At 34.1% G+C, this 14,037-nt stretch overlaps 1 protein-coding gene across 2 annotated transcripts in view; it reads right to left on the bottom strand.

The window, feature by feature from the left end:
- LOC106879613 (uncharacterized) overlaps positions 1 to 14,037 on the bottom strand; it is a 354,338-nt gene that overhangs the window by 195,457 nt on the left and 144,844 nt on the right. The gene's annotated exons all lie outside the window — the stretch shown is intronic.

Raw genomic sequence — 14,037 nt, 5'->3', positions numbered from 1 at the left:
ACGCTTTCCAACTCAGCTTCGTCCATGCATGTTAGCCAGTATTGAGTTGTTTTCTTTATTCACCTCCCCAATGTAGTCGTTTATGCTGTTATTTGTTTAACTATTTCACAAATCTCTGTTGTCACCAGATTCTGTTTTCTGTTTGTTAGCTTTCTTGCAAAGAGAAGCAGCCTTTTGTTCCGTTCATGTTTTGTAACTATTTGTTTTTAGTTCTGCTGCATTATTCACTAGATACTTCGGCATTACTACAGTACATATTTTATAAAATGAAATGTTTTCAGTTACAGAAGGTCCCCTACTACTCCGTAAGAACGATTATTATTATATCTCTGCATCAGCTTTTAGGTTGTGTATTCAAAATTTAGTCATTATTTTGTTGTTGTTGTTGTTTTTTGTATCTAGACTTTCTAATTCACTTAACTACGGTTCATATTATACCTCAGACTTATGACTTGGAACAGTTAGGATGGTGATGCTACTTAGCTTAGTTTGATTTTGTTTTGTTTTGTTTATTCATATTTATATGTTTTATGTATTAATATAATATTCAATGATATTCTTTCCAAATGCTTTATGTTATTTGTGTGAGTTGCACTCTGTCTAGTTCATTAATTCCTGATCAATTATAAATTTGTGTTTAGTCGATTTGTTTCTTATCTTTATCTTTTCATCTACTGTGATATTAATGTTTTTATGTTCCTCTTTTAAAGTAGATCTGCACATTTTTCTAAACCGAATTACATTCTCTCAACATCTCTCTTAAAGCCGTCTACTGTGTGTAGCAATATTTCCAGTTAATATCTGTAGTGTTCAATATGGTACCACCCATAGAAAAAGACTTTTTCTCTTTCCATAGCATTTATATCTGCGTTTAGCATGTTGCTTAACTGTTTTAACACTAAGCAGAAAAAGAGTTAAGGAAGGAAATCTCTATGGAATAGTTTTTGCTGGGATGATTTCCGTTTTTCTAGAAATCCTCCTGCTCTTTATAACACTCTTAATATACCTGCTGCTTGTTGACGCTATAATATTCATAGGTAATGAGTCCTAGTCTCAAGGATAACAGTTAAAAGCCTTCTGAAAAGTACTCCATTATTTCTCATTGTACAATTTTCACTTAAGTGAGTTTCTTATTCGGATGAGTATTTATTTCCAGTGATGTTATTTCCTAAAGCTGTGGGTATGTAAAATATTGGTCGTTGATTTTAACATTTTGCTCTACCTATGATCTTCAGGATTAACATGATCTCTTCTTTGATTACCTATCCATTAAGAATTTTTTTACCGGCATGAATGTTAAATATTTCATCCATGAGTGTGAAATTTTATCATTTACTTATATCCATTCTTTCTAGAGTTTCAGTTACTTCTTGCATTGCTTATTGATTCTCACGAGTATCCAACTGCCTCATTTGTTTTTTTTTTAACTCTATCGTCCACGATGACCCGTTCACTATCCATACATCTCCACAAAATGTCTCTTTTTTATCGCTGTTGACTCCACATTGATTTATATTTTTGTTTTTGCTTTATTTTTGTAAACACATTTCATAATGAAGAGACTTTGATCATTCGTTTGTGTACGGCGTGCTTTGACTTCGGGTATTCTTTTGTTATCCTGAATTACTGTGGTATTAGTCTGTCTTTCTTGTTTGTTGGTTTTCCCCTTCTTGTTGATTTCATAAAAGTTTGAGATTTCTTTTCTTTTATTTTCTCTCTTTCTCAGGATATCTGTTTTCTATGTTGTTTACATCTGATTACATGTTGCATAAGTGTTTTGTGGAAGTGCACATTTTTCTTTCACTCTATCGTAGCTATAGTATATATTCTTTAAAAGTATCAGAGTAATATTGATTTTTGTATATTTTCACAAAGTCTGGAATGACCAGGCTAACGTTTTTGATTCTCACAACCCATTTTATCATGAAATCTTTAAAAATCTTAGACTTCATGCCCTATGTCAGATGATAAGTATAAAAACAAGAAATATTAATGTTGAAATTGAACATAGTTTAAAATGCAAAATCTTTTAGAAATCACGACGTAGCATCTCTCGTTTCTTACAATTTCCATAAACATGTAGATATAAGAAATAAAAAAGCTCATATCGGCAAGTTGATAAAATACCATATATTTTGGCAAGTATGTTGCAACATTCTACCTTACTGTATATAGTACATTAACCTACCTGATCAATGTCCTAATTATATTCCTTGTGCATTTAAGAAATCCGACACGCTGTGTACTTTCATAAGTTCTTTGGGTTATTTTCTAATATTTCCTTCAGATTTACTGCTTATCACCCAAAAGATTTTTTATTGGCCTTATCTAACGGCTCTCTTACTTTCACTCTCACTTTCATTGTTTGGCTATTTTGTTTGTATTTTTACTTAACTCACTATCGATTTTACATAACAACATTATCATCTATGTATTTATTTTCCGTTTTCCTCCTAATTTCATTGAAGCTTGGTTTCTATTACACAACAAAATCACTTACTGTGATACTTTATCTCAAAAGCATTTACTTTTATCGTTTTAAACTGTTATTTTTATCGTTGATGATAAAATACCTTCTTTTTTTTCTTTTTACCTGAACCATTGCCGTTCTTTTCTTTCATCTTCCTATCAAAATGTTGTTCTGTGTATATTTTATTAAACATTTCAGAAATTAAACTCATCGTTCTTTTGTTAGTTATTCAAAAGCAAAGTAGTTAACATATTAAAAAGAACTATCTAAACTTAGTAATATCCATAAATTTCCAACAAACGCTGCAAAATTGACGCGGCATTCAAGCTAATATCTTGTTAACACTCAAGTAAAACACACTCCAAACACATTAAAGTTTGTGGACAAATGTTTTTACGTTTTCCATCCTCTTTAGTAACTTGAAACTTCTTAATTGACCTTCGTTCGCCGCCCTGGGTCACCGTCATATGAACGGTTACTACTGGAGTTAGCATTAAAATATGGTTGAGTTAACATTTTTCGGCAAGATGTCTTTCAATACATCTTTGACAAGCTACAAGAAATGTTTGATCATTCCTCAATAGTACACACAATGAAAGAGATTTCAAGGCTTTAGATTGATGTAAGGAAAAATAAATTACAAGTTGTGAAGTTGTATAGATGTTAACAATTTATTTCCTGTGAAATATCTGCAACCTGTGACCGAAAATTGATCAAGAGTACATGTAGATATTTAATGATATTGTATTGAGGTGAAACCTCCGACCGAAGGGTTAGGCTGAAGGGTGGTATCTTTTGAAGTAGATAATTGCCTTTGAAGTGAACAGGAACTTAAAATTTGACTAAGAAAAGAGTACATTCCCTATGATTAATTTAATAGCGTCATATATTGTAATCGCTTCAGAGTTGGAAGAGCTGTCGTAGCAGCTAACAAAAATATAGTTCAATGAAATCTAATTATGCTGTAAATAGTGTTTGGAGTCGTCTGAGTCTGCGATGGTATTTATCCTATCAAGATTCACAAGGAAAAAAAATGAATTATATTGATTAAAACTTATGTGAAGACGAAATTATTTATTTAATTTTTAGTTACGTTTTCAATAAGCATAATTCGTTTAATTAAATATTGTAATGTATAACTCTCCAAGCAACTATTTCTTATAATCATTACTTTGTGTCATATTATTGGTTTTTCTTAATATCTAGAAAGATAAGGAGGAATTCTTTTCAATTAAAACCCTGCACAGGCATTATCAACCAACTTGACATTGCATATAACGACGTACATCGTCTAATTTCTCTGTTGATGCAGCGACTTGTTTCATGAAGACATATATGTAAATCTACAATTTTTCTTTTAATTCTGCTGCTAATATTGTTGCTATTAAATCCAGGTAATTCCTGATTCAACATTCTTTATAATCAAAGGCATCTTATTTTCAGAAACTTTTAGACAGTGTATTTAGGACTCCATTATCTAACGTATGAGGATTTGCCTTTATTTGAAAAGGATTTAGCTGCATTATCTAAAGTGTCAAGAAACTGTACATAATAATTTCGTTACCCCGTAGTATATTTAGTAGCATTAAAAAGAATATATACAACAATTACAATATTCATTTTGTTGCCGCTGCTTTTATATGTGAGCATTGTCTCAAATAAACTAAATGGAAAACGAAAATAATAGTGAGGTGTTATTCACCCCTACTGAGTACGTTATTATGCGAAAATGAACTAAAATGGTTTGAACAAGGACTTGAAACCACTCATAGATTACTTACCGAAAGCCAAACACTTTCGCTTTATGCACTGAAGTACGAAACTTGTAAAGCAAATAGTAAATAAAATTCCACTTTTAATATTCTTATGTTCGATCGCTTTAGAGGTGATTTGCTAAACACGGCTGTTGCCAATATATCACTAAATTCTTGCACTTATCTTATCGATCTTTGGTGTTTGTACTGCCAGACTGACATCATGAAATCTATAGCGGTAGACATGTTAAAGAGCATGTTGAGTGTGTCTTTTTCTTTTACTATTCACAAAATAATAATCCGGTTCGTACTTTAAATAGAAGCGATATCATAAGAAGCAAGATCAAAATGACTGTACATCAAACACATATTTTACGAGATTCAGAATATTTTCCTTTTCTTTGGTCTTTCAAATTTACATAGTCGTTATCATATAAAACATGAGCTAATAGAAATTTTATGTCGTCTAGTTATATCCCAGTGGGGATATTGTCACTTTCAGTGATATAATAAACGTGATCTGAGAACATTTTTCGAGCAATACGAAATGACAACAAGTATATAACTTTAAAATACAAGTATTAGACTGAAGAATATTCTGTTTAGAAATAACTTATTATAATAAATTATCTAGATATAAATATTCGCATAATCTGTAAAACAAGCACTTTTTATTTTTACTAAATTAACATACACAACATGTACGCATTCGTGTGTGCATGTATTTAGCATACACACATCCCTGTACACATACCTGCTTATACAGACTAACACATACACAGCACATAGTCATATATATGCATGCCTTTATTTGCGCACGCGTTTGTGTGAAAGAGAGAATGAATTGAATCTAATCTATAGCAGATTAGATTCTCCCAGAAAATCATTTAAATTGTCATCACACTACAGTCATTCTAACATGTTTTCTTACTCTTTTCTCGCAATCTCCACAATACCTTCCTTTTTTATTTCATCTACCCTGAAACACACACACACACACACACAAACAAACACACACAATACACACACACACTCACACGCATGCACACACGATACACACACACACACACACACACACACACACACACACACACACACACACACACACACACACACACACATACACACACACACACACACACAAACACTACCCACACCACACTCACTTCAAGATTGGTAGGACTAAACCAAGGACTTAACATGAATACTTGCCGCAACGTGAACTCTAATACACGTACTCAGGAAGAACATAGACAGAACTAAACTGAGCGACGGATTAACGTTGGCGCTCAAGGTACCTGTTACGTTTATTACTTGGTACTTTTTTGATTTTTATTATAGGTCTTTTTAGTGTATTTACTTATTAATTTTTTCTATATGTGATTGTGGATTTTCATGGATGAATTAAATATTTGTGGGTTTTTTTCTCTAAATTTTATATATATATATATATATATATATATATAAGCGAGTAAAAATAAATACAAAAAAGGTGGTTTTTTTGTATGATTGTGTATAGAGGAATATATTATTTTGTTTAAAAGAGTTCCAACACTGTCTGTTTTTTATGTTTTATTTATATTCCTGCAGAACCAATGTGGGGTATAGAATATGGAATATACAATATATAATATAATATACAATATATAATATAAAATAAAATAAAATAAAAATGGATGGCACCATGAAATAAAGTATTGAATGTAGATGAAATATTGAGTGTTCAATATAAAAGATCAAATATATAAATATAAATATAAATATATAAAGGCGACTCGAGTTTCAGGGCTATTTCCCTTCGTCATGGCCGGTATGACAGACTATATATATATATATTCTTTTATTCTTTTTTATTCTTTTATTTGTTTCAGTCATTTCACTGCGGCCATGCTGGAGCAACGCCTTTAGTCGAACAAATCGAACCCCGCACCTTTTCTTTTGTAAGCCTAATACTTATTCTATCAATCTCTTTTGCCGGGGCGTAAACACACTAACATCGACCGTCAAACGATGGTGGGGGGACAAACACAGACACACATATACGAATACACACACACACACACATATACGACGGGCTTCTTAGGTCGGCCCGAGACTATAGTAGAAGACACATGCTCAAGTTTCCATATATATATGTATATACATATATATATATATATATACGAAGGCTTCTTTCAGTTTCCATCTACTAAATCTACTAAAGGGTTGTGGTCGTCCCGAGGCTGTAGTAGAAGATACTTGCTAAAAGTGCCGTGTAATCGGACTGAACGCAAGGCCACACTGTTGCTAAAGAAGCTTATCGACCATACACTTACGCTTGTGACTATTCACACAGATACGTGTGCGCTTCATATTTGTGTGTGCAAAAGAGCGGAGAGAAATTAACAGGCTTTGGAGTCATGTCTGATGCGATATGAAAATATTGTTGTCTCTAAGAAAATTACAGCTGCACTGTCCGTGATTAAAAGTATAATATATCATAAACACATGATTGGAAACTGCCCAAATATGAGCGTTTATAGAATTGATGAGATTTCAGCATCATCAACATCATTGATCCTGGCCATACAATTTCTTCAGATAGAGTGGAAGGAGAATCTTGCACACAAGCTGAGAAACCAAGATAAACTCACTCTGCCGTTAATCTTGTCCACCGTGTCTTATTCATCGTAAATTCAAATGAACTATATTTTTTATCCACGTTTTATAATCCTATTAATATTCCGAATGAGTGCGAATGAAAATGGAACTTCAATTTAATAAACGGAATATCAATCTATTAGCATACGAAAGCGTCGGTACATTCTTCGCGACAATGCTTAACATGTCTGTTAGTACCAAACTTCGCTAGAGTAACAGTAAAGGTAGTAACAAGGAACGCCCTATAGTTTATGGCAAACATTTTATTTACTTCTAAAGCTACACATGCACGCGCGCATCCATCTATCTATGTATATGTGTGTGTGAGTGTGTGTGTGTGTTTATGTATATATATATATATATATATATATATATATATATATATATATATATATATATATACATGTATGTATATATATATATAATAAATTGCTGCCAGTCTGGGGATGATTAACAAAACCTTGCAAACCACTTGGTCGCTCATCCAGCGATAAATATTAGCCAAATATACTTCGTATCACATCATCTTAAAAATGCAAAGTGCACTATGTGGTGCAAGGTATATTTTGCCTAAGAACGGCAGGATGGTCATTTCTGAAATTTTCTAACGTCTGCACGATAAAGCTGACGTGGGGTTAATATCAACTAGATCTACAATAACACTCTGCACAAACTGTCTTTTTTATACTTTTACTGTGATGTGTTTATATACAAAACGTGTTGAGTGGGTCATGTGATTACTTCTTGAATTTCTTGCATTAAATATAAGATAAATGGAATCTTTAGCTTCATTTCTAACATGCAAACACACCAGCAAACATATACGTACACAATCAATCATATATACGTCTGTGTATATGCAAATGTGTCTATGTGTGTGGATATTCATGTGTTGGGGCATTAGTGCATAGCACAAAATGTAGGGAGATTATTCATAGTTGTAGCTTTTAGAGAGAAATTTCAGATTTAATAATGAAGCTATGTGATGTTAGGAAGGTTAAAACAGTCACATGATGGAATATAACATCTCCAACTGTCTTATGCTTGCTTCAACAATAACACGCAATATCTACTTTGAAATCATTATTATAAGTAGGCTATTAGCCTGATGAGAGTGTTGAGGCATAGCTCTTTTGAACTTTTACCAAGTCATTAAGAGAAGATGATCGAAAGAGTAAGCAAGAAAACCGGTGAGTAAAAAGCGAAATAATAAATGTGAGAAAGAGTATAATAGTAAAAGAAACAGACAGATAACTACTATGTTCAATTATAATTCTTCGGGCCATTATCTTTAGAGATGAAATCTTGATTTAGTAATTAGATCTGTAAGACGATTCGATCCTCATTTGTCATCAAATGTATTATTCCTATTTACGTACATAACACTGAACTGGTTTCGGATTCGAATCTTATTTTTAAGTGAAATTTCGTAATGCTCTTTTCCGTAGGCCACTAACGCATGTACAATTGATGTATTATGCTACGGTTATTTAGTTTATATTTCATTATATACAAACAAATTGAGCTGGACATATTGAGGGGGTCAGCAAGCTCATTGTAAGATATCAATTTGATTTTTCTAAGTTAGAAAACAAACTGTGAATGAGGAACTATGAAACCGCAAGAGGTAAGAATAGTAAAACACTGAAAATCCCAAATCAGAGAAGAAACATTTAGTCAAGAATGGCTTTACATATGTGGGACAAAAAAAGAAACTATGTGTATAGAATTTCAATAATACATTAAAAACCATAGTGGAAACATAGAGAATTTAAACCAGCAGTACATATAGAGCTACCTGATAACCTAATCTTAAGCACAGCACTGACATCAGATTAATACAGTACTCTTGACTGAAAAATTAATTTAACCTAAAAGTATTGTAAAGTACATGCGTCAGTAGACTAATGCAGCTGTTCTCAAACCGACAAATTTATGAGAAGGCAAAGCAGTGTTTGCATCGATATAAGTCATCTTTATGCTCTTTTGTGTTGGAAAAATATGAAATATTGGAAATACAATGTTCATAATTAAACCGAAAGAAGATATATATAGTGAAATATTGATTTCGACTTTTGGTACAAGGCCAGAATTTTCGGGGGAATTGATAATATAGGCCCCCAATTTTCAACTGGTACATATTTCATCGACCCCGAAATGATGAATAGCAAAGTAGACCGCGGCAGAATTTGAACTCAGAAAGTTTCCCAACATTATAACAAGTCTGCCGATTCGCCGCCTTAACAAGTAGAGAAATATAAAATATAATAATGTTGGTTATGTTTCATGATAAAATTGATTTTTGAGTAGAATCCTTAGTATGTCACCTTTCAAATTTCCTGTTGACAAATTTTATATTTACTTATGTAGAAAATTCTTTTTCACAGAAATCATTTGACCCAAATGAAAGCAGCGTTTGTATTGGATAAAGCAATTAGTCCACTCCACTCACTTTTTTAGTCTTCATAGAATCAAAAACACTGGACCAGTGTTTAATGGCGTAAGTATCCATACCTTAGAAATAAAAGCTCCAGGAATAAATTCATTCTAGTAGTATCTGCAAAAACTGACTGAAACACTGGGTATTCGAAGTGGGAACAAATAAAGAAAATACTGTAGGTGCCAAGATGAAAATATGTTCTCATTCCACATGAAACCTGGTACATGATCACACTTCCCATCAAAAATAATAAATATATTGATAAATATATTTTAATGAACTGTTATATATTCTGATTTAGACATGCATGTATATATGGTGGAGCTTGAAATGATATGCTCCAATCCTCCTATACAACAGCTCGGATGATCAAGAGTAATGTTGAATGATCGATATTATGGTGGCAATGGTAATCATATAACGGGATTATTGGATGAGATATACGTATATGGCTGTCTATGTAGCATGCTTTGTTGTTGTTGATTATGATGATGATGTTTTGTTATTTTATGTTACCAATCGTCTTTTCTAGCATGCTACCAATCTACAGCTCCGAGTAAACCGAGTAATTTAGAGTTCCCAATTTACAAATATGAATATTTGTTAAAGTAAAATTTCAGCAAATGATCAACATCAAGGCCATACCCGTTCTGCATAGGTAATATCGATGAGTTTATTTTGTAATCGATGTAAATATATTTCTATTTGGAATATCCCCTGCATAAATAAAGAAAATACTAAATTTTCATTAATATCGGTCTTAAATTTTGACACAAAGTCAGCAATTTAAGGAAGAATCTAAGTCGATTACATCGACCCCAGTATTCGACTAGTACTTATTTGACCGACCGCGAGAGGGTGAAGAGCAAAGTCAACCACAGCGGAATTTGAACTTTGAAAGTAAAGACGAATGAAATGTCACTCAGCATTTTGCCCGGCATGCTATCAAGTGTGCAAGCTCGCCACCTTTGAATTTACATTAATATTAAATGCTACTAAATTCATTTCGAAGGCATTGGTCACAAGACACTGGAAGATATTGCCCCAGGTGCTGCTAAGTATTTTGCCTGGCGGGCCAACCATTTTACCAGCTCACTGCCTTATTTAATTAATATAACTATTCCTTTCTGTTATAGGCACAAGCCTTGAAGTTTTCATGGAGGGAGCAAGTTGATTACAACGAACGCTGTGCTCAACTGGTACTTATTGCATCGACTCTGAAAGGCTGAAAAGCAAAGCTGACCTCGGCAACGTTTGAACTTAGAACGTATTTTGAGCATTTTGCCCACCGAGCTAACGATTCCGCTAGCTCGCCGCCTTATTTAATATAGATATTATTAATTGAATAATATGCTTTTTCTCAACTCATGATTATTTCTTGTTAGAAATTTTAGTGTCCCCTAGCACTAAATGGGTTAACGCTAACTTAACCAAATGGTAATGTGTTTGATCGCTATATTGAACAGGTTGATGAACTGCACAAAATTTCTTTGATTGACTCCCATTTTATATATTTGTTTACAAATGGCTTTTAAGTTTATCATACATCAAAGCAGCGTTAATGCAAGTCGATATATAGCCAGTGATATCTATATATACATGATACATAAACCGAAACCACACATTTTTTTCATTTCTATGATAAAACGAAAATATAAACATAATGGAGTATCTTAAACAGAACACTTTTATCATTCGTTGTATAAGCATAAGATATATTTAACTGTTATTATGCCGAAGTTAAAATATGACTATAATATTATTCATAAGTAGTCAAAATTGGACTGAATTTTGTGCTACTAATTATTATAGTCACCGTTTCATGAAAATAGCTTATTTACTTTGTATTTACGTGTGCGAGAGTAAATCTATTGTCGTTGAAACATTTCATGTCGTTTTTCACACACGTAGCTTATCTACGTTGAAACAATGAGGAAAACTGAACCGATTACTTGATATTCAGACTACTTAATACAAGTCTGTTTCCGAAAACAAAATTAGCTCAGTGATTATTAAAGCCTCTTACTTTCAGAAGATTCTGTAATATCAGAGCAAACGTTCTCCCCTCCTACTCGTATCATTGACTATCACCTTTGCTCTCCATATATTATTGATCCTCAAACCAAGCTAACATCTAGCGCTTGGAATCAGATAACTGGTCGGAGCTACGTTATTTATACGCTGACTCTTATTGGCAGAAAATTTACTGCAATTCTGACAAATATGCGATAACTAAGCTAGTGAATAACATAATTCACCTGCGTATGTCTCTTGACATTCTCCATACAACTAAAGTTTGCAATCCAAAGATACCTAGGTGACTCACAAGCAAACCTGCTTACAACACCGTTATCAATTCATCTATTATCGGCAACCTTGAAGCGTTTGTCGACCATCACAACTTTTAGACATAAATTATCATGAAAGCTATGTACGCTTTCATAAATTACTTGACTTGCAGGGACTCTTGCCAATTAAGATTGCATCCAGCTCGTCATGAAAATCACCTCCAAATTTGTAGAATTCCTCTGCTTTGTACACCTCTGTCGATATTAATCCTTGTGTAATACTTTGCTGATCGAAGCACATTTTCTTGCTTTCCACACCCTATTGTAGACCTCAGTCCCAAATGTCGCGCTACTAGTTAATGTTTGTGTGTGTGTATATATGTGTGAGGTGTTTTTGTGTGTGTTTATACAGTGATTAATAACACATATTCATTTTCATTATTATGTGCATATATGCATATATGCATATATTCATTGATATATACACACGAATACTTATGTATACGCCAAAGGCATATCTGCACATAAATACACTTAGCATGCAGATACAGTATCACTCTTTAGGTCAGAAACTATTCCGGTCAATTCACTTCAACAATGCAGCCTACCCAAATAATTTCCAATATAGATAAACTTCACAGAATGGATGAAAGGCAAAAGTTGTCCTCGGCAGTATTAGAACATATTATAAAAATAGCCGCAAGAATTACTGCGGCGCATTCTGTCTGAGACGCTAAAAATTCTGACAACTTACTCTTACTCTTTACTCTTTTACTTGTTTCAGTCATTTGACTGCGGCCATGCTGGAGCACCGCCTTTAGTCGAGCAAATCGACCCCAGGACTTATTCTTTGGAAGCCTAGTACTTATTCTATCGGTCTCTTTTGCCGAACCGCTGGGTTACGGGGACGTAAACACACCAGCATCGGTTGTCAAGCAATATTGGGGGGACAAACACAGACACACACACATATAGATATATACATATATACGACGGGCTTCTTTCAGTTTCCGTCTACCAAATCCACTCACAAGGCTTTGGTCGGCCCGAGGCTATAGTAGAAGACACTTGCCCAAGATGCCACGCAGTGGAACTGAACCCGGAACCATGTGGTTGGTAAGCAAGCTACTTACCACACAGTTAACTTATTAATAATAATGTTTTCAAATGTTGGCGCAAGGCCAGCAGATTCAGCGGAGTGGCTAAGTCGATTACAACGACTCCAATGCTCAACTGGTGCATATTTTATCGTCCCCTAAAGGATGAAAGTCAAAATCGACCTCGGCAGTGTTAGAACTCAAGGCGTAAAGACCGCCAAAAAAACAGAAAGAATTTTGCCCAACGTGCTAAGGGTTCTGCCAACTCGCTACATTAATAATGATAATAATCCTTTCTGCTAAAGGTACAAGGCTTGAAATTTTAGGGAAGAGGACCAGTTAATTAAATCGACCCGGGTGTTTCACTGGTACCTAATGTATCGACTCCGAAGGGCTGAAAGGCAAAGTTGACCTCGGCGGAATTTGAACTCAGAACGTAGTGACGGGCGAAATACCGTTAAGCATTTCGTCCAGTGTGCTAACGATTCTGTCAGCTCGTTGCCTTAATAATAATTATTATTATTATTACCATCATTAGGCGGCGAGCTGGTAGAATCGGTAGCACGCTAGACGAAATGCTTAGTGGTATTTCGCTTGTCGCTACGTTCTGAGTTCAAATTCCGGGTCGATAAATTAAGTACCATTTGCATACTGGCGTCGATCTAATCGACTCATCCCCTCCTCCCAAATTTCCGGCTTTGTGCCAATTGTAGAAAGGATTATTGATATAATGACCATTATTTCAATTTATGGCACAAGGACAGCAAGATCGGAATATGGATTAAATCAATCACATCGACTCTAGTACTAAACAGGTACGTATTTTATTGATTACCAAAAGGATGACAAGTAAAGTGGACCATGGCAGAATTTGAACTTAGAACGTAAAGACGAACGAAATATCGCTAAGCATTTTTCACCGGCATGCTAACAATTCTGGTCACTCACTGCCTATATGGTTTCAAATTTGGCACAAACCCAGCAGTCTGAAGGAGGGGTTACGTCTAGCGCTTATTTTATCGATCTCGAAGGATGAAAGGCATAATCTACCTCGGTAACATTTGAACTCACAGCGAAAAGATGGACGAAATGCCGCTAAGTCTTTTCCCCAGCATGTTAGTGATAATGTTTTCTTACATATGCTATTTATATACGTGTTGCAATTGTCATGTTCTTTCCATTGTTATAAACGTCGGTGCGGTAATGTAGATTAACATATAGAATATCGCTATATTTCAATGTAGCCTTGAATATATCTTTCACTCAATGTACATAACTTATGAAGTATACAAGGAATGTTTGTGTGTGTGTGTGTGTGTGTGTGTGTGTGTGTGTGTGTGTGTGTGTG

The sequence above is a fragment of the Octopus bimaculoides genome, chromosome 1, assembly GCF_001194135.2.
Source record: "Octopus bimaculoides isolate UCB-OBI-ISO-001 chromosome 1, ASM119413v2, whole genome shotgun sequence".
Classification (NCBI taxonomy): domain Eukaryota; kingdom Metazoa; phylum Mollusca; class Cephalopoda; order Octopoda; family Octopodidae; genus Octopus; species Octopus bimaculoides.
Note: the sequence above shows the minus strand (reverse complement) of the source record. Positions and strands in the feature narration are given on the sequence as shown.